General features: G+C 46.0%; 1 protein-coding gene across 4 annotated transcripts in view; it reads left to right on the top strand.

Moving 5' to 3' along the window:
* Window positions 1-20,955, top strand: part of LOC119953394 (insulin gene enhancer protein ISL-1-like) — a 51,804-nt gene that overhangs the window by 10,315 nt on the left and 20,534 nt on the right. For 3 of the 4 annotated variants that reach the window (XM_038777622.1, XM_038777623.1, XM_038777625.1), the window contains one exon: window positions 3,747-3,829. The gene's annotated coding sequence lies outside the window, so the exon portion shown is untranslated. Of the gene's footprint in view, window positions 1-3,746; window positions 3,830-14,327; window positions 14,494-20,955 lie in introns of those variants that run through there. The other variant, XM_038777624.1, reaches the window with a different exon arrangement.

Here is a 20,955-nt window from a genome sequence, read left to right on the forward strand (position 1 = left end):
TAATGCGGCTGCAAATCCCCTTTGCCTGCGTCCAGCAACTCCTGCTGTCCAGGCCAAGGAGGTCACACCTGCCCCGCAGCAAGAGTCCCAAAGCGGGCGGGATCCTCCAGGCTTCGCCTCTGCCAAGGCAATTGATCATGGCCAATCCACCTAACCTGCACATCTTTGGACTATGTGAGGAAACCGGAGCACCCGGAGGAAACCCACGCACACACGGGGAGAACCAAGGTTACTATAATTAACACTGCACAGCAATAAGCAAGCTGTGGATGTCAGGGATGCACCTAGGCGTGTTGGTGGTGTAAGAAAAGCGGAAAGCACAATCATGGCAGGGGTGTTCAGTCACTGTATATACTTTGTACACCTGTAAATATACTACGCTTTTCTGAAAGTCTCATGTAATTAATGGTTCTTTAACCTAATGCAATGTGCTGAGATCATCCAAATGTCACTTATTTCCCATTGTGTCCCCCATGTCGATGGTGCTTCACTCAATCCCAGTTCAGTAAGTTGCCTCTATGTCCACAGCAGTGATATGAAGCCAGTTTCTCTCTCACCATGATGGATGGGCAATTCATATCTTAGACTTGTGTCAGAGGATCATATAATGTGGCGTCATGAGCATAGATTTAGCAGTTTTGTTTATTCTCATAATGTTGCTGCACTGAAGTTTCTACTGATGTTATAGGTTTTAATGGAAACCTGCACTGGAGTTACTCCAACCTGGTGCATTTCTCAATGGCCTCCATAGAATTCCTACAGTGCATAAGGAGGCCATTCGGTCCATCGAGTCTGCATCAACTCTCTGAAAGAGCACCCAACCTAGGCCCATTCCCCCGCTCTATCTCCGTAACCCTATAACCGCACCTAACCGACACATCTTTGGACACTAATGAGTAATTTAACATGGCTAATCCACCTAACCTGCACATCTTTGGACTGTGGGAGAAAACCGGAACACCCGGAGGAAACCCACGGAGACATGGGGAGAACGTACAATCTCCACAGTCACCTAAGGCCGGAATTGAACCAGTGTCCTTGGCACTATGAAGCAGCAGTGCTAACCACTGTGCCACTGTGCCACCACATGTAACCACCCTATGAAATGTCTGTTAGGCTTGGGTGTGTGTTACATTTTACATAATAATTGTGGACCTTAGTTGTTCATGGCAACCTTTGATGTGACGTCATGACAGTGCACCTGGTTAGATATTACCCCTATATTATCTCCACTTTCCACCTGCATGATGCAGACCTGAAATGTCTGCTAGATAGCCATGATGATGTGATGTATAGGTATGTGTCTAGCCTCATGATATCTGTCTATTACATGGGAGGATATTTGTTTTCCCCTGTAGGCCTGGCTAATATTCCTTGACAGAATCGCTAAGCCAGCTCTCTGAAGGGCAATTGACATGGCGTTCCGATCATGACGGTGACATCAATGCACCGGGTGTCTTCCTGTCTATCTTAAACAGCTGGAATGGAGGCTTCAAATTGGATCAGAGTAGAGATCCAATACATCTGATGCACGTTCTACCAATGAAGTTACTGGGTAATACTTAATTTCTGTGCCTAGATTGATTGGGCCACCTCACTCCCAGATGCCAAGGCAATGCTGGACGGGCACTTGGGAAGCTCCAGGTGAAGGCTGGGTCAAGAGTGCTTGTCGATGATCAGGGAATAGTGCTGTTGAATCTCTCTTTCTGCACACAAAGGCATGCATGGCTGAGAGTGACAGATCACAGCCTCCTAAAGAATGATCTCAGTGTGAGGATGGCTGGTAGACAGATGCCACAGTTGGCATTGATATCAGCTGGTTAGGTAAGAGCCAAACATTGATGATGTTCCTCCTTGAGGTGACTTGCGATGCTCCAGGCTTTTGCCAAGAGTGCAATGAGCTTTGCAGTGCTTCTCCTGCCCCTTGAAGGCTGCCAAAGGCAGTGAAGTGTTGGTGTGATGCTTGAAAAGGCCGTACCATTGCATATTTGCCTTCACAATGAGTGAAGCAAACCATGGTAATATGGGACACTCTCTGGGGAGAGTACTGAGTGCCGCCTGAGTGCCGCCTGGCCTGTGCAGACATCTGAAATGCATCTTCAACTTGAGACCAGCTTCCAAACCCCACCATCACCGCCCAGGTTCCTCCTATCGCCCTGGAAGAGCATCATGCACAACTTTCCCTCCCTCCAATCACTCTCCTGCTTCTCCCTTTAACCCCGGAGCCAATTGTTATTCTTGTAAACATCCCTGTTCTTCTCCCGGAACCATTTTCTGTGGATGTCCCCATGCCCCATGTCAACTCACCCCTCCTCACCTTGAGGCCCTGTGCACAGTGATCTACCAAAACCACCCCATCATGAGATCACTGAGTCCCCCTCTCTCGGTTACCAGTTCCCTATTTACAGGCTGCTGATGACTCCCCTGTGCAATCAGCCACTCAGCATCAACCCGTCAACCCCCAGGACTAGAATGAGGAACTGACCACGCCCTGCAAACCATGCTGTGCGTGATCGACACACACAATCCTCCTCCTTGGAATGGGTCAAAGACATACGTACCAGGCCATAAGACCAGAAGACATAGGAGCAGAATTGGGCCTCGCAGTATCCTGGAAGTTTAAATAGAATCTCCCCTCATCCTTCTAAACTCCAACGAGTACAGACCCAGAGTCCTCAACCGTTCCTCATACGACAAGTTCTTTATTCCAGAGATCATTCTTGTGAACCTCCTTTGGACCCTTTCCAAGGCAGCACATCCTTCATTAGATACGGGGCCCAAAACTGCTCACAATAGCCTTATAGCAGAGAGCACACTGCCCCAGGACTGACTTTGCTATCAGGGCCCGACTACATGGTGCACACTGCCCCAGACTGCCTCAAACGTATCCACTCCCTCTTCCTTTAACTCCCCCAGTCACGTGGCTCTGTCCAACCCTTTTCCCCTGTGCACCAGTGAACCGCACCCCACCCACCCCACAATCTTCCCTTTCTGCTGGTCTTGCCTGAGCAGCTATGGTAATGGAATTGGAGCAGCCTCGACAGCAGCACAGTGAGAAATAGGCGACCGCTGCACGGGCTAATGAAGTGTAGTTCACTAGGTTTATGTTATATTCAGTTGTGATTAACACTGGTCTAATTAGCCACTGGTGTAGACATTAGTTTTGGAGTGGGTGTGATTCCAACGAGACAGGTGTTTAATGAGCATTCATGAAATGCAGAGGCATGCAAATACAGTTCTCAACATGACACGGTGAGCAACCCAACCTGCCATGGAAGCCGGGAGGGGGAAATTGCACCATTTCTGCCCCGGGGGAAAACTTACTTTGGTCGCACACTGGATTTTCTGGTCTCCCTTGGCACGAGGCCAGCCACTAGCAACACAGGAAAATCCGGCCCGAAGTGTTGTGCTATTTCATCTGTTTGTCATCTTATGTGAATATCCAGGGATATGGGGGGGCTCATTGGGGCTGGCTTTCCCTTTGTCTAGGCAAGAAATGGGAAGTGGACATAGGTCAGGAATGGCAGGACCAGTTGATGCAGGAAAGAGGGACTGCACAGTCAGGTGGTATCCTTTGCCCCTTTGGGACAGACATCCTTATCCCTGGGTCTCCTCCATCAGAACCTCCTGTGCCGCATTGAGGAACTTGTACGCCTTGCTCCGTGCTGCCAGCAGGAAAAGTGAATTGCAACGGCCAGTGAATTCTGACTATTAACAATGTTTCCTTTATTCCCATTTTCTCCCAGACCTGACAGTCCTTTGAGCACTGAGGCCAGTTATTGCCTGGGTTCTTCCCCAAATGGCCAAATAATCCTCCAATATCTCAAAGGTATTTATGTGGAAAGTACCCCATTGATTATACTTTTAACCAAAGGCGTTTATTCACAACTGAGCATATTCCCATTGTATTCTCTGAATAGTGGTTGAGAAAATATTAGATAGAATAATTATGTAGAGCGAATGTGGGATTGAAAGTCACAGTGAATAATGAATTAAAGCCAATGGATTGTAGCGATAGACAAAGTTAGAAAATGTTCTTCTACATCACATACAATAAGTACTGGAACATGCTGAACTTTCAAAAAACAGCAAATTTGGTTTAAAAGACTGAAGCATTTACAACATTAAAATATACATTTGCGTGCGCTTTTCTGCCCACTTTTTCTGTACGCAAATCTTTGTCCATATTCATTACGGAAGGTGCCTAAGTAAATGTAATGTAACATTTTTCCCCAAAAGGTTGTTGGAGCAAGGTCAACAAAAGTTTTAAAAGTTGAGATAGATATATTCTTGTCAGGGAAGGATGTTCTGGATTATGGAACCAAGGTGGAATGTGGCGACTAGGGGCTTTTCACAGTAACTTAATTTGAAGCCTACTTGTGACAATAAGCGATTTTCATTTAATTTTAATTTCTTCTAGGACTTCTAGGATGAATGTAGAATAGGCTCAACAGGCTGAATGGCCTGCTGCTGTGTGAAGAGTTATCTCCTTCAGAGCATCATACTATACTGAAAACGTTTTCTGTAAATGATATGCGAATATGAGTCAATTATATTTGCAACCATTGTAATTGATCAATTGACAAGGATATAGCCACACTTAAAAGAGCTTGCAAAATATCAGTTAGATTGGGCCAGTTTGTATGCATCCAAGTAGGTAATGGTTATGGAACAAATCATAAATTTCATAATTATACTTTTAACTGGATTCAGACAGTGGATGTGCTTGAATGGCTTTGGACAGATTGGGCAAAGAAGCTAATAATGTTTAAGTGAACAGAGTTGTACAGACAAGCAAATGAGAAAAAATAGCACCAGTGTACATATGTCTTAGAGGTTGAGGGTTTGACTTTTATAAAGACACTCTGCCGTAACTGATGAGCTAAGCTCAATTGAACAGGCTCTTCATGTTATCAGGATCCTTTATTAATAAAGTGGCACCATATTAGTAACGTCTGCTGCTGACCTGCTCACATTTATTAACAGCAGACTTGATCTTGGCAAAAGTCAATTGTGGGAAGAAGCAATTAGCAGAACATTTCCCTTGAGTACGTGCCGTGTCAAGAGTACAGAAAGTCTGCCCCTCCCCATGCATCTAAAGGCAGAATTTATTTCAAAGGTACAGCTCCCCCAAGATAGCAACTGTTTGCAGTGAGCGGTGCAGCAGATATATGAATTGTTCCAATAAGATCACAGATCCCTGGAGTTTGAGGATAAAAATCTTCTTCAGATTATTCTCCTGAGGAGTAACATTCACCAAAAATGGTTATAATAAACTTTTATCTCACAGTAAACTTTCTGTTTTTCTCAAATGTATAAACAACATTTATTTATTCTTCTTGAGTTCTCTGCCATAGGCAGGTGATTAATTTGCCTTACCAGGGGAAAAGTGCTACCATGATGTGGAGATGCCGGCGTTGGACTGGGGTAGGCACAGTAAGAAGTCTTAATAATAATTGTCACAACTAGGCTTCTATGAAGTTACTGTGAAAAGCGCCGAGTCGCCACATTCCGGCGCCTGTTTGGGGAGGCCGGTACGGGAATTGAACCGTGCTGCTGGCATTGTTCTGCATTACAAGCCAGCTGTTTAGCCCACTGTGCTAAACCAGCCCTTACAACGCCAGGTTAAAGTCCAACAGGTTTGTTTCGAATCACTAGCTTTCAGAGCACTGCTCCTTCCTCAGGGGAGTAAAGGGGAGGGTTCCACAACCACATATTTAGACAAATCCAAAGACGCAAGATGATACTTTGAATGCGAGTCTTTGCAGGTAATTAAGGCTTTACATGTCCAGGTGGAGCTACTGGAAAGGGGAGGGTGAGGAAGCAAGCCCTGAGTTTACCTTGGCTAGAACGGGCCTCATGCTGTTGGTGGTACTCTAGTCCACACGCTAGCTGTTTAGCCAACTGAGTTAACTGGCCCCAAGACCACATGAAACTGATGGTCTAACTGAATTTACAAAGAACACATTTCTGTGAACCAAAATGTATTCCCTTGTATGAAGTAAGCCACAGGGTGACATCTCCTGGGTGAAGAATAACCTGTTCACCACCAATGTGCACATCAGAAATAAAAAAAATCCCACTTTGGGCATGAATAGTGGGGTGTTTCTCAGAGCCCGTAGCACACGGAGCGACCCGGCTATGAATCGGGACTCTGTTTTTTCTGGGGGGGCCTCTGCAGGGAACGCTCCGCAGAGGCCACAGTAACCTCACTTTTTAAATGCCGCCCCGATTTCCCTGATCTCTCAACCCATCCACCGTGTGAGGACGATCCAGATTGAGAGCCCTCTCGCGAGATTTAATGGCCTCGTTGCATTACCGAATCGGGCGGGACAAGGCTGTTCGATCGCGCCCTTTGGCTGGGCTGCTTCTCTGCAATCTTGCCCACAAAATGCAAGCTTAACAACGGTGAAACCTATTGCTATAATATGTGAGATTAAGTGGAAAATTAATGTGGGTAAACATGGAAACAGCGCCTTGTGGTATTGTGTGTAGCAAATAATGGCATGATGGGAAAACTAGTCAAGTTTCTTGGTACAATTAAATTTAAACTGACTTTGCATAACCTAAGGCACAAATACAAGCAGGCCAAGGTCAACTTGACCTGAGAACTGGCTGACTCTGAAACTCTAGGATAAGGCGTGTTCGTCATGAGACTAGAGCAGTCTCAATACATACCAAGCTAAAAAACTGTCTCTTCCTGTACGTAAACAAATTTGTCCATTTCTTAAAACAAAGACAAGATAATGATATGAGACCCCAATCCCCTAAAGGTCAGCAAGGTGACGCCATTGTAATGATTATTACTTATGTTTTACTTTTGATCAAATTCCTGACCAAGCTGTATTCATATTATCTTGATCCTATAATGTATAAAAATCGTCTTATTCTTCTGTGAGATTGCAGACTTGGGACGGACGCAGCAGTTTGTACTTGACTGCCTTCCGACTTCAAGTCTCAGCCATACTGCTAGCAGTTCTAATTCGTAAATAAAGTTCAGTTTTGCTTACCTAATGAATGCTGTTTGAATTTCTCTATCACAGTACAGACGCGGGGAAAATATTGACTACGACATCCTGATCTGCCATTGCTTTGACCTTGACATGCACTGAGTTACAGTGAATGTTCCTCCCTTCATCTTTCTCCTTTACAAAACTTTAGCAACAAATTCTTCACCAAAATTATAATTCAGCATCCAGCGCTAATGAAATTGATTTAATAATCAATGACAAGGTTGTGAGTGGAGGAGGACATATACTGTGTCCCTAACGCTGTCAGATGTGGCACTTCTAATTCAAGTAATTAAAAGAAGCTTGATTCACCTCTCACAGAATGATAAATATATATGCTGATCAGACGGAGGGATATGCCCAGCAATTTGTTCCAATCTTTAATATACATACTCTTCCCTTCCCACTTTGCCTAATACAAATGAGACCAAACAACGAAGGCGTGATTTAATTTGCTCGGCATATAAAACTCTGTATTATATATGTATGTTAATCAGTTTACTGGAATGATTATTTTTATCTGTCAGATGTAAAGACATCTAGTTGAGTAGAATTTGTGATTTACATTTTAGCAGTGGGCAACTGCAGCGCATAATGGAACATTCTGAAATGAAGTGGGAGGAACTCACTTTCTTAACTTTCATCGAGTTGAGAATTAAACTTGAGCTTGCTTTGTCCTTGCTTAAAAAATAAAACCAATAAAGCAGATTCTGACAGTTTGATAATTCAAGCAAAATCTTCAAACTTTCCTTTTAAAAGGTATCCAAATTTTGATATAGTATTGAAGGAAATCTTTATGATATTGCTACACATGGTGATCACAGAATTTCCTTCCCCCTCAATTCAGTTACTAAAAGTCCTGGTTAGGCTTGAGGTTTTCATTTGGCATATTCTCACCTTGTTTCTTTTGACAAGTCTCTTCTCTGACCGTCCGTGAAGTCCGAGAACACGCACGAACAGACTCAAAAACAGCTTCTTCCCCACTGTCACCAGACTCCTAAATGACCCTCTTATGGACTGACCTCATTAACACTACACCCTGTATGCTTCATCCGATGCCAGTGCATTGTATATCTTGTGTTGCCCTATTATGTATATTCTTTTATTCCCTTTTCTTCCCATGTACTTAATGATCTCTTGAGTTGCTCGCAGAAAAATACTTTTCACTGTACCTCGGTACACGTGACAATAAACAAATCCAATCCGATCCAATCCCTCTCTCCAGGATGATGGCGTGTGCTGTGATATGGCTCCATGGAAACTTGATAGCCCTCAGTTACTGGTCAATGGGCCATTCTTTCATATGCAACCAGTTACTGAGTATCGATATACGACTTAACCATTGGACAGTACTGCCAAGCACACCTCTGCCCTCATCAGACATCCAGAAATGTATTCCTTCCAGTGGATGGCATAGGGTAATGTCAATCTTTTTCTTCCCTAGCCAAGGGATACAGAGGTTAATTGAAGCTCTCTCATCGCTCCCACAGATGAAATTAGCTGACCCAACACGGAATCTGGAATATTTTATGATGTTCCTCTAGCCCCATATAGAAATCAATTCTAAATGCAACATTTCAGGGTTTCAGTTCAGTAGCTTACTCATTTGCTTAATTTATCTTTCCTGCCACCATCACATGCCAGAATTGAGATGTCAAACGGAGATTGGTCTACCTGCTATGCTGATGCAAGTGCCACATTGAGAATTTTGTGGCTCCATCAAAGACGAGCACAAATCCAACTGGTATCGTCGATAACTTCCTCCATCAACCAAACCCAAACCCAAGAGTTCAGCTTACAATCTGGGGCAGACACTTCAGTGCGGTACTGAGGCAGTAGTGCACGGTCGGAGGAGCCGCCTTTCAAACGAAACATTAAACCATCGGTCCTGCTGTGTTCATGTGGAAGTAAAAATTTTTTTCATTGTTCACTAAAGAGCAGGGTGTTTTTCTAGTGTCCTAACGAGCATTTACCTCTCAATCAACTCCATCAACCCCATGGGCAGCACGGTAGCATTGTGGATAGCACAATTGCTTCACAGCTCCAGGGTCCCAGGTTCGATTCTGGCTTGGGTCACTGTCTGTGCGGAGTCTGCACATCCTCCCCGTGTGTGCGTGGGTTTCCTCCGGGTGCTCCGGTTTCCTCCCACAGTCCAAAGATGTGCAGGTTAGGTGGATTGGCTATGCTAAATTGCCCTTAGTGTCCAAAATTGTCCTTAGTGTTGGGTGGATTACTGGGTTATGGGGATAGGGTGGAGGTGTTGACCTTGGTTAGGGTGCTCTTTCCAAGAGCCGTTGCAGACTCGATGGGCCGAATGGCCTCCTTCTGCACTGTAAATTCTATGATAATCTATGATAATCAAAAATAGATCAACTGGTTGTTTGTGAGACCTTGTGATATGAAAATTAACCACTGTTGACTACAGTTCAAAAAGTAATTAGTTGAAGCACTTAGGGAAGTCTGGAGGCTCCTTATTTCCTTAAACTGCCGAGGAGCACACAGTCATACAATAATTACAGATGCCTCGCCTTTCCAAGAGTCAATGGAAGAGAATGTTGAACGGGGTACACAATGTGTGAAAAAGTCACCTTTGCTCATTTTACACTGTGCGATAGTTAAAACTACTTGCAGTATTATTTCAATTTAAGACTGGGCTTATACTTCACCTACTGCAAACTCAGCCTGGTGTAAGGCAGTCTTCTGCAGGGATTCCCACACTCAGAGCTTTAGTGACCAATGTATTTGTGTGCATCTAAACTTCCTCAAAGCACATGAAGCTGAAGGGAATGGTAGCGTAGTGGTGACGTTACTGGTAGAGTATCTTTATCCAAAATCCTCAGGACTAATTGCATTTCTGGACTAGTTGGGGCTGATTTAGCACAGGGCCAAATAGATGGTTTAGCACAGGGCTAAAAAGCTGGCTTTGAAAGCAGACCAAGGCAGGCCAGCAGTGCGGGTTCAATTCCCGTATCAGCCTCCCTGAACAGGCGGCGGAATGTGGAAACTAGGGGCTTTTCACAGTAACTTCATTTGAAGCCTACTCGTGACAATAGGCGATTTTCATTTCATTTTTCTTTCATTTCGAATTTCAGATAATTTTGGATACCGCAGACAGGCCTAGATCTACTTACATTACAATGATCGAAGTCTAGGCTAGTTATAGTCTAAAGTTAAATAAGATGGTGAGAAAAGTAAGCCGGGATTCTCCGCCGGCGGGATGCTCCGTTTTGCCGGAGCCCAGGGGTTTCCCGACGGCGTGGGGCTGCCCCACAATGGGAAACCCCATTGACCGACCGGCGTATCCCGCTGGCCGGTTGGGGCAGAAACGTGGTGCGGCGAGGCAGAGAATCCCGTCCAAGATGTACCACTGAATAATAAATACAGGGTACCTTTAATAAGTTCCCACCCACGGCACCATTGTGATTTTGCTTGTAGAAGAGGGTTCACAAGGTAAACAGGGCAGACAAACAACTAGACTTCCTACAATAAAGATCAAGAGCAGTCAGGTCATGTTGGCTCAGGTCAGAGACTTCTTGAGCTAAAGGTAGGTGAGGTTCAAAACAAAATGTGGCTTTTGGATGTGCTTGATTTTCGGATTTACAGACAAAGGATATGCAACCTATAGTAATCCAAAGGCCTGAAATAGTGCTCCAGTGACACAAGTTCAAATCATTGCAAGGCAGCTGGTAGAATTTAAATTCACAATCTGGTATTAAAACGCCTCTCACTGTAATAGTAATGAAACTTCCAGACTGTAAATCCATCTGGTTCACTAAAGTCCTTCAAGGAAGGAAATCTGTTGTGGTTGACATTTAACTGCCTGCTGAAACGGCCTCGCAAGCCACTTAGCTATATCAATAATACAGAAAAGTCAAAAAAAGAATAAAACCAGACTGACCACCCAGCCTAGACAATGGAAATGACAACGACACACCCAGCCCATTCGAACCTGTAAAGAACTCTTCATCTACATCTGAGACTCGTGTCAAAAACCTAGCTGTCTCACAGACTGGTCAAGCAACAGCCTGACATGATCGTATTCAGTGAATTGGTTGCAAATATTTCACACTCCTCCGTCACCATTCCTGTCCTGTCCCACTGGCCATGGTGACACAGTGGGAGGCATTAATTCTCGACCTAATGACATTTCATGGCATCAGGTGAAGGAAATCTTCTGCTGATACATGCTACCCTCCCTCAGCGGGTGAATCAGTACTCCTCCAAATAGAATACCAGTTGGGGAACCACCAAAGTGGCTTGGTAGCACCACTACCAACTGAGCTGGCAGAGTCACGACGGACGTATCTGTCAGACTAATCCTGTGACAGGTGGTGAGAGAAAGAGAGGGAGAAACCCACTTGACCGTTCTGTCTCTGATGAATATGTCCATGGCAGAATAGGCAGGAGTAACCATTGCTCAGCCTTTTGGAGATGAAGTCATGTCTTCACACAAGGTTACCCTCCATCATGTTAAATGGAACAGATTCAGACCAGATCTAACAACTCAAAACTGGGCATCCATGAGGTGCTTTCGGCAATCAGCGGCAGCAGTATTGTATTCAACCACAATCTCTAATCTTCTGGCCTGGCAGGTCCCTCACTTGACCATGACCATCAGGCTAAGGAGTCAGTCCTGGTTCGTTGAAGAGTACAGCAGTGAATGTCCAGAACAGCACCAGGCATATCTAAATGTGAGGTTCCAATCACTGACACTGAAACACTATGGGCGAGAGCTAACCAAATGGGAACAGAGTGCCATAATGGGCACGTTAAACCGGGTGATTCCCGGTCCTCACAGCGGCGGTAACCACCATGCTAGCTACCAGGACCCTGGTTATATTCGGGGTCACAGCGGGGAACGTCCCGACGAGGCTGTACTTAGTCCCATTTCCTGTACTGAGAAGCTCTGCTTGCCGGAACTCTCTCAACTCCGCCGACGCGACCCCCAAACCCCCAGCTCACCTAAAAGAGGGTCCTCAGGCACACAAACTCTCCCCCTCCTCCCGCACCCACGCAGGCAAGCCCGTGCATGATCCCAGGCAGGGGAAAAATGCCACGCTGGCAGTGCCCTTGCTAGCGCCACCTACATAGAAGATACTTTTTCTTTTTTTTTTAAATTTAGAGTACTCAATTCATTTTTTCCAATTAAGGGGCAATTTAGCATGGCCAATCCACCTACCCTGCACATCTTTGGGTTGTGGGGGCGAAACCCACGCAAACACGGGGAGAATGTGCAAACTCCACACGGACAGTGACCCAGAGCCGGGATCGAACCTGGGACCTCGGCTCCGTGAGGCAGGAGTGCTAACCACTAGGCCACTGTGTTGCCCATGTACATAGAACCTATTAGCAGGAGGAGGCCTTTTGGCCCTTCGAGCCTGCTCCGTCATTAATCACGATCATGACTGATCATCCAACTCAATGGCCTAATCCTGCTTTCTCCTCATAGGCTCTGATCCCATTCTCCCCAAGTGCTATATCTAGCCGCCTCTTGAATATATTCAATGTTTTAGCATCAACTACTTCCTGTGGTAATGAATTCCACAGGCTCACCACTCTTTGGGAGCAATCTCCTGTCACCTGGGAAGGCACAGGGTGGCAGTGCCAGGCTGCCAACCTGCCCAGAGGGCAAGCACCTGGGGGCCTCCGATCCCTGGGAGACCCCCACAAGTGCTGTTCCACCTGGTCCCTGTTTGTGGAGACCTGTGCTGAATGGCGCTCGCCGATGGTCTCTCAGGCAAGGGGGAGTGATCCAATCCTGCGGCAGAGTGTCCATGCTGTCGTAAACGGGCCGCTCCCACGACTAATTCTGGCCCCTCTCGGCTGAAGACCCCGGCACGAACTGTGCGCCGTGGGATCCGCGCATGCGCCGGCGTCAACGAGGACATGTGCAGTGGCACCGGCGCCAACGTGCGCATGCACAGTGGTCTCCTTCAACGCGCCGGCCCCGACGCAACATGGCACAGGACTATAGGGGCGGGCGCGTAGGAAAGGAGGCCCCCAGCCACAGAGGCCAGCCCGCCAATCGGTGGGCCCCGATCGAGGGCCAGGCCACATCCGAGGCCCCCCACCAGGGTCAGAACCCCTCCCCCCCCCCAAAGAACGCCACCCGACCCTTACACACCAAGGTCCCGCTGGTCCAGAGCAGGTTAGAACGGCGCCGGCGGGACGCTGCTCTTTTCTTAAGGCCGCTCGGCCCATACGGGCCGGAGAATCGGTGGTTCGGCCCCGTAGAGCGGCCCGCGACCAGCGGTGCGCCAACCATGATGGTGCCAGTGGCGCCGATTCTACGCTCTGCGGACCGCTTGTCGGCGTCGGGGCGGCGTGGTACAATCCGCGTGGCCCACCGGTGATTCTCTGACCTGGTGCGTATGTAAAACAGCAGAAACAGTATTCTATTAGACAGATCAAAGTGAGTCCACAACCAACAGTGCAAATCAATGATCTGCACTCCCATCACATTCTGTCTTGAATGATGGTGAACAATTAAACCCTACCAGCAATGCTCACATCTCATGAACAGGTTTAATACAATTGCCCATTATAGACACACAACAATATCAGGGATGGAGTTGTGCATGGTTACTTTACAGTGCTGATATCCAATGTACAGCAATCTTAAACACAATACCTGAACTGGGTAACTGCACATAGAGCTCATTCTGTGGTATGCTTTCATTTTATCTTGCCTTGTCAGAGGTCTGACATAATTTCAAGCCATACAATCTAATCTGTGTCTCTCTCCAAGTGACAAACTGCATAGGGCAAAGTGCTGCTACTTATTAAGTGCTGCGAGTCTGTAAATCGCTGCAACCTACTGACCAGCCAATTGTCCACGGTCTACTGAAGTTCATTCATTCACAATCTGTGCTGAATTCAGTGGACAGGAGTGGCTGACAGCCTAATTTATGATGTGTGCTGACGTGACTTTGCCAGGTTCTTAAACAGACAAATTGGATTGGAAGCTGGTCGAATAGCAACCTTTTCGGGGACTGACAAAAGTGGAACTTTTCTGAGGATTTCAGCCCACAGCAGCCAAAAGTAAAACAATACAATAGATGCTCTTGAAGCAGAATCCAAGCTAAAACCTGGTGAGTAATTAAGTAGGGAACATGTGTTCACATAGCATGAATTAACTCTCCCACAACTTAAAACTGCCGAATATCAAATTCCATAGAATTTACAGTGCAGAAACAGGTCATTTGGCACAACTGGTCAATGCTGATGTTTATCTTCCACACAAGCCTCTTCCACCTTGCTCCATCTAACTCTATTTGCATCTTTGTACACTTGTCACAGAGTTGCAAATCACAAAGAAATTACTACCAGGAAATTGGAAATTAATACAGAAATGTTACACCGAATCCTTAAGCCCTCCAAAGGATGACTGAGACAGAGGTGAGAGAACAAAAAAAAACGAGAGGTCTTAAGTTCTGGGAACAAATTGACATGCATCACTATATACGGATCCCAGGTATAAAAGGTAAATCAACCAATATTTTATATAACTTTCCTTTTAGAAGTGCTGATGTCCCAAGCAGATGAATGTGATAAGCTTTCTGGCATCAAGCCAAAATTAATTGGTGCTGTGCAGCTACGGAATGACAAAGATCAGGGACTGGATCCTCCGATTCTCAGGCTATGTCCTGACTCCGGCGTGGGAACGGTGGCGTTTTACGACCGAAAATTCGGCGTAGAATGGCCACCGATCTTCCGTTTGGCTGGAGGCTAGCAGCAAGGCAGCGGAGAGCCGGCTCTCGCTGCCGATAAACCCCGGAGAATTTCCGGGTCTGTGGCCGCGCATGCGCATAGCGGCGGCCTGTAGCGGCCGCGCCGTGCAACATGGTGCCGGGCGCACGCGGACCCGGCCTACAAAATAGTGGCCCCCCTTTGGCCGGCTCGTGAGCCCCAGGCCACCCCATAACGGTGCCCCCAGCCCCTGCCAAAGTCCCCCCCCCGCCCGTGGATCAGCCCTCCCCTGTCTGTGGCGGCGCTGGACAGAGTCCGCAGCCCCCACGCCGGGTTCCCGACAGGTAAGACCATGAGGGAGCCACGCCGTCGGGAACTTGGTCGGTCAGGGGCGGAGCATCGGGTGTGAGCTTCAGGCAACGTCCTGAGGCCGTCAATACGGCGCGCGGTGTACACCGGTGCTTTGGAGGGGGCGACGCATCGCGAAAGTGGCGCCGCCCCCGATTTCATGGGAAAGGAGGATTCTCCGGCCAATCGGCAAACGCAATTTCGACATTACCGACTGGAGAAAACACCCCACAGATTGTTCATTGGCCGTGTCTTCTGTTATTCTCCGAAAGCATTATTTAGCAGAGGGGCGAATTTTGTGAGTTTTGTTTGCACAGAAGGAGATCTTGTTCACTCGGCAAATAAAACTTGTCAGAAGGTTAAGTACAGAGATCAATGCTGTAAGTTGAAATAGAAACAAACATCTTCTGGAATGACAAAGCAGATGTATTAGTGTCCAGAAAGGAAAAAGGTAAAAGGGATATTTTAACTGGCAGAAACCAGGCGGTGGTAAGTTAAATATCCGGGCAACTTACCCACCGGAAAACTGGCAAGATCTGACCCTTTCCAATTTTACTGAATATGTCTGGATGGGGAACTTGGCTCTCTGATCAAAGTCGGCAGAGTTTTAATTCCTATATGCTAATTAGAGTCCCAGGACTTCATTGAGCCTCGGTAACTTCAGGTAGCTGCCCTCTGAAATAGTCAATTAGGTATGGGTAACAAATGCTGGCATTGCCAGCGATGCCCACTTCCCATGAAATAAGAAGCAAAAAAAAACTATTGTGGCCTCAAACCAGCATAGATGGCAGGAAATTAACTACAACCAGCGTTTCATTGGGAGCCCACTGCTGGTGCATATGCTTAACTGCATTCAGAATCGCCAGATCAGAAAGGCCTTACATAGGACTAAACAAAACATAGATGGGAGGTGAAACAGCTAAAAGTTATGACTCAAGGATGGCAATGATATCACAAGCCAGCATTTCAGACAATGTTGGTAAAATCTGGAACAGCAAGATACTGGAGCCGATGGCCCCGGGGTACCTGGCGGCATGGGGTGGATTCAATGGAAACTCCCATTGAAAGCGGTAGAACCAGGTGATCCCGCCGCTGGCCAATGGCAGGCAGCCACCCACCACTGAGAAACACGCAGGGAGGACAGAGAATCTCACCCATGTGGTGACGTTCAAAGCCGAGTATTTAAAAAGACTAAACCTGTAACTTTCAATTTCAGCCAGATTACAGATCAACACTGATGAGGGAATCCATTTACCCCTTCTCCCATTCCAGAAACCTGCAATTTTCTATTGGCCATCACCATACCAAACTACATCTGTAATAATTCCAAAGTCTCTGTTACCCTTCCCAGGCAAGCATTCTATGTATTAGGAGCCTGGTTAGAGTGCTCTTTCAAAGGGTCGGTGCAGACTCGATGGGCCAAATGGCCTCCTTCTGCACTGTCTGGATTCTATGCTCTATTAGCTATTCAAGTATCAACCCTGGTAGTATTCTTGCCTCTGAGGCAAAGTCAAGCTTCTCTCTGCAGACTTGACCATATAATCTGGGCTGACACTTTAGCGCTGTAAGGCCATTGTCCCAGATGACCACAGGCTGCTTTCCGCTTTGAGGGGGAGAGCTGACTGGTGGTGAATTAACCTGAGGGTCACCACACCTCAGGCGAGGGGCAAGGTTGTGAAGGCGGGGCCTTCATGAATAACCTCAGCCGGCGCGCTCTGCATCACGAACCAGCTGTCCAGCCAACTGAGCCAAACCGGCTCCCATTGAGGGAGTAGATGCCACCTTTTGGATGAGACATTCAATCAAATTCCCTATCTGCTCTCTGAGGTGGCGTAAAAGATGCCAGGGCACTATTTTGAAGAAGGGCAGATTAACTGGTCACTGGATTGTTGGAGTTTGCTGTGCATAAACAGGCTGCCATTTCTGCTACATTACACTTCAAAAAGTATTTCATTGACTGGAAAGTGCTTTGAGACATCCAATAATCATGAAAGGTGCTGTCTGAATATAAGTCTTTTTTTATTTTGGTCATGGGAATTTTTGTCCCTCAATCAATTTCATTAAATAGACAACCTGATAACTTATCACACACTGTTTATGGGACTTTGCAAATTAACTGCTGCATTCCACGATAGTGTCCGTATTGAAAAGTATTAAATTGTTTATCTGGAACATGTTGAGATTGTGAAAATTGCTTTCTGAATGCAAGTCCTGTCATCTCAGAATAACCACCAGCAGCATGGGTACGTTTCTCCCCATTCAAAGTAGCTCTGGAAGAAATCAGGGGGCAGGGTGTTTGTCTTGGGCATCAAGAGAACATTTTCTTAAACTTGGTATAACAATTGCAACTTTGAGGGCTTTATGTCAATACTTTGCAGATTCATTTAATTCCTGGAATGACTGTGATTAATGCTGAGGAATGTCGGGCAACATACTTCCTCTAGTAAACGGTCATAGATTCACCCTTATTTTAAGTGCGTGCTAAAATTAAAAATTATACCATGACACTTACAGGCGGTGTGGTTGTCATTCTTTGCCAATTACATTATTGTTTGCAAACAATGTGGAAGACGTTGGAAAAAAATAAGACCCCGGATTCTCCGTTCCTGAGATTAAGGGCGTGATTTCCCCCCAAAATTTTCTGTTTGTTTGTGGGGGGGGGGGGTTTCAGAGTTTCCTGCCGCTGAGTTTGCCACCGCTACCAAATGACACTTAGTCAGTTTCTCACTCGTTTAGCCCACACTTAGAGGGTGTGATCTTCAGACCCCGCTGCACCGAAAAAGCAGCGCGCCGCGGCGCAGAATGGCAGGTGAAAGTAGGGAGACCCCTCTCTCGGGATCTACCCAACTCGCAATGCGTCGTGAGATTCTGTGCAATCTCGCGAGACGTTGCTAGGGGAATCCTGCCCACATTGGGCGGGATCACTTTTTAACAAATCTGCATATTAGAGTGAGGCAGTAAGTCTCACTCTGACGTGCAGATTCCCGAGGTAAAACCCCGCCCAAGATTTTTTTCTTTGTGTCCTGAGAAAAGGTCTCTGGCCAAAATATTAGCTTGTCTTTGATTTTGGATCGTGACAGAGCTGTCCCCATTTTCTGCTTCAACTGTCCAAAATATTTTCCTTCTTATCCCACATCGCTCTCAGTCGTTGTGATGCACTAAACTAATCTACTTAGTAGTGAAACTTAGTAGTGAAATTTTAGTAAGTCCCAAATAGATTCTGTTCATATCAGGCATTAAATAGTATATAGCCAATTATATTAAGGGAAATATACAATGGCAAGATGAAATGCTTAGATGCTGCCTTAGAAAATAACTTTTTTGGGCTGGTAACAATAAGCTACCAGTGTGTTATGAAGAGAATTTGCAACACATTTCCTCCTGTTAAACTGAAGGAGATTAAATAGTCTGTTCCCTTGTCAAGGGGTCATAAGTACCAAAATAATTGATTACTTTCTCTCAGTCGCCATACACTGTACCTCTTTAAAAACCTAATTACAGCAATTCGTTACAGAAACATTTATACTTTCCTTAATTAAGATTCAAATTACAACGGGGAGCAAAGGAAGAAGTCTTGATGGATCGTGGCATGTCCACCACCTCCTCATCATTGTGTGCATAATTATGACATGGCATTTGCTCAGTAAACAGCTGAGATTGAAGTGTTTATATTACTGACTGACAATCATAAAATTAGTAATACAAAATAATAAGATAAAATGGATCCTTATGCAGAGTGCCAGTTTAGCATTTACCTTTATTATGTCAGGCAATATTTCACCCAATTTAATTTTAGTTCTTTAGTCTTCCTGGAAGTATTGAGTTTAATCAGAACGGCACATGAAAAACTATGAGCCATAAATTACACTGCACAATACTTAATGTGTTTCTCTAAAATTCCTTTCTCAGCAGAAACATTGTGCTATTTAGATACTTTTGAGGCAAAACCCCCTGGGCAGCACAGTTGCATAGTGGGTAGCACTGTTGCTTCACAGCGCCAGGAATCCGGGTTCGATTCCCGGTGTAGCCATGTGGGATGGTCACTTACAACAAGAAACATGGACGTTCGCAAAGCCTAAAGGGAAATGTGGACAATGTAAGATTCAGGCAGGCACAGACTATAATGTATGTACTCTGAATGTATATTTGTGAGCAAAGAATCCAGACAGCATCGAAACCCCCAACCAATTAGCATTTTGATGGCCCATCTCCGTAAGACAAAGGATTGATACTCAGGTAACCGATATAAGTCCAGACATTTCGGCGCCACTCCCTTTACTCAGGAAGCATAAACAACAAGGTCAATGACCGCTTCGGACATGCCCAGCCATCAAGGCACCTGCACCTTGATTAGCTCAGATGGAAGACAGTGATCGAGAACTGCCCAATTAATGGGGTCCAAACCTAAGGACAGCCCAAAAGAGCGCAAAACCCCCCAAGGATAAAGAGAGACACCGCCATGTGTTCGACCCCTTTTGGACCTGGCGCTCCGGCAGCGTCCATCTCCAATTGCAGCACCACCAGAAGCAAGTTCAAGTTCAACGCTCGCTACCAGACGGATGGGCCCAGTTGAACAGCAGGGTTACTTCTCCAGACCCAGTAGATCCAGGAACAAAGGCCACTGTTCCTCTGACCTAAGCCGGGTGCCTGAAGATAAGTACAGGTTGTCATAGTTGTTAGGTGTAGTTTAACTAGTAGTGTTTATGTTGCATGATTAATTGTGTGTGTAAATAAAGCACCCTTGACCTTGAACAAACTAACTGGTGTTTGGCTCTTTGATCGATATCCGGTTGAACCTTGTGGTGGTATCATTTGATACCTGCTGACTCTGAGCAAAATAATATATATATCTAAAGAAAGAAGGGCAACCTTATTGATTGCCATATTTATAGCAGGTAAAAAAAGGCAACACTGGCTTGGGTCACTGTCAGTGTGGAGTCTGCACGTTCTCCCCGTGTCTGCCTGGGTTTCCTCCGGGTGCTCTGGTTTCTTCCCACATGTCCCAAAAGACGTGCTGCTAGGTAATTTGGACAGTCTGAATTCTCCCTCAGTGAACCCGAACAGGTGCCGGAATAGGGGCTTTCACAGTAACTTCATTGCAGTGTTAATGTAAGCCTACTTGTGACAATAAAGATGCATGGCCCCATTTTCAGGGGCCAAGTGGTTGCTGATGTGTTGGGTAAGCTGGGTCTGCGAGGACTGCGTTTACTGCAGTGGTGAGAGAGACAGGCTTCCAACACTTGAAGAAATGCAACTCGATTTTATTGAACACTTAACTATAATACATGCTTTAACTGTGGGTTGACACTATGCTGACTTGACTGGAGACCTGAGGCTAACCTGACCAGACTATCTTACTACCACATGGTGTTAGTCCTAGTTGCTGCTCACGAGCTCTGACTGTCTCAGAGGCTGGATCCCGAGAGAGCGGGAAAACCGGTGCCCTCTGGCTTTATAGTGGCCATGTCCTGTCTGGTGATTGGCTGCTGTGTTCTGTGTGTTCACTGGTCATCCTGTGTGTCAATCGCTGCCTGTCTGCACACCATCATATACCTGGATGTATATTATGACAGTTGCCCCTGGTCAAACTGGTTCGTATTGAATGGACCAGGTTGCCTGATTTTCATTATTGTCCGTTAGGGACTCCTGGGGCAGTTTGGAGATTATTTTGGGAAAGATTTTCCTGTTTGTGCACTGGATTGTCAGGACACAGCAAATACAGGAAAATCCGGCAGTGACTGCCTATCTCCAGGCAAAGTCCTGATGGACAATTGGGAACACTCCATAGAATGTAATATTGCCCAGATGTTAAAATCATATTCTGCACAATTTGGTTGATGGATTTGACAGAACTCAGTAACTGTAATACCATATCCAGCCCACAAATCACTGGCCATGAGGTAAAATT

Source organism: Scyliorhinus canicula, chromosome 18 (assembly GCF_902713615.1).
Source record: "Scyliorhinus canicula chromosome 18, sScyCan1.1, whole genome shotgun sequence".
NCBI classification, from domain to species: Eukaryota; Metazoa; Chordata; class Chondrichthyes; order Carcharhiniformes; family Scyliorhinidae; genus Scyliorhinus; species Scyliorhinus canicula.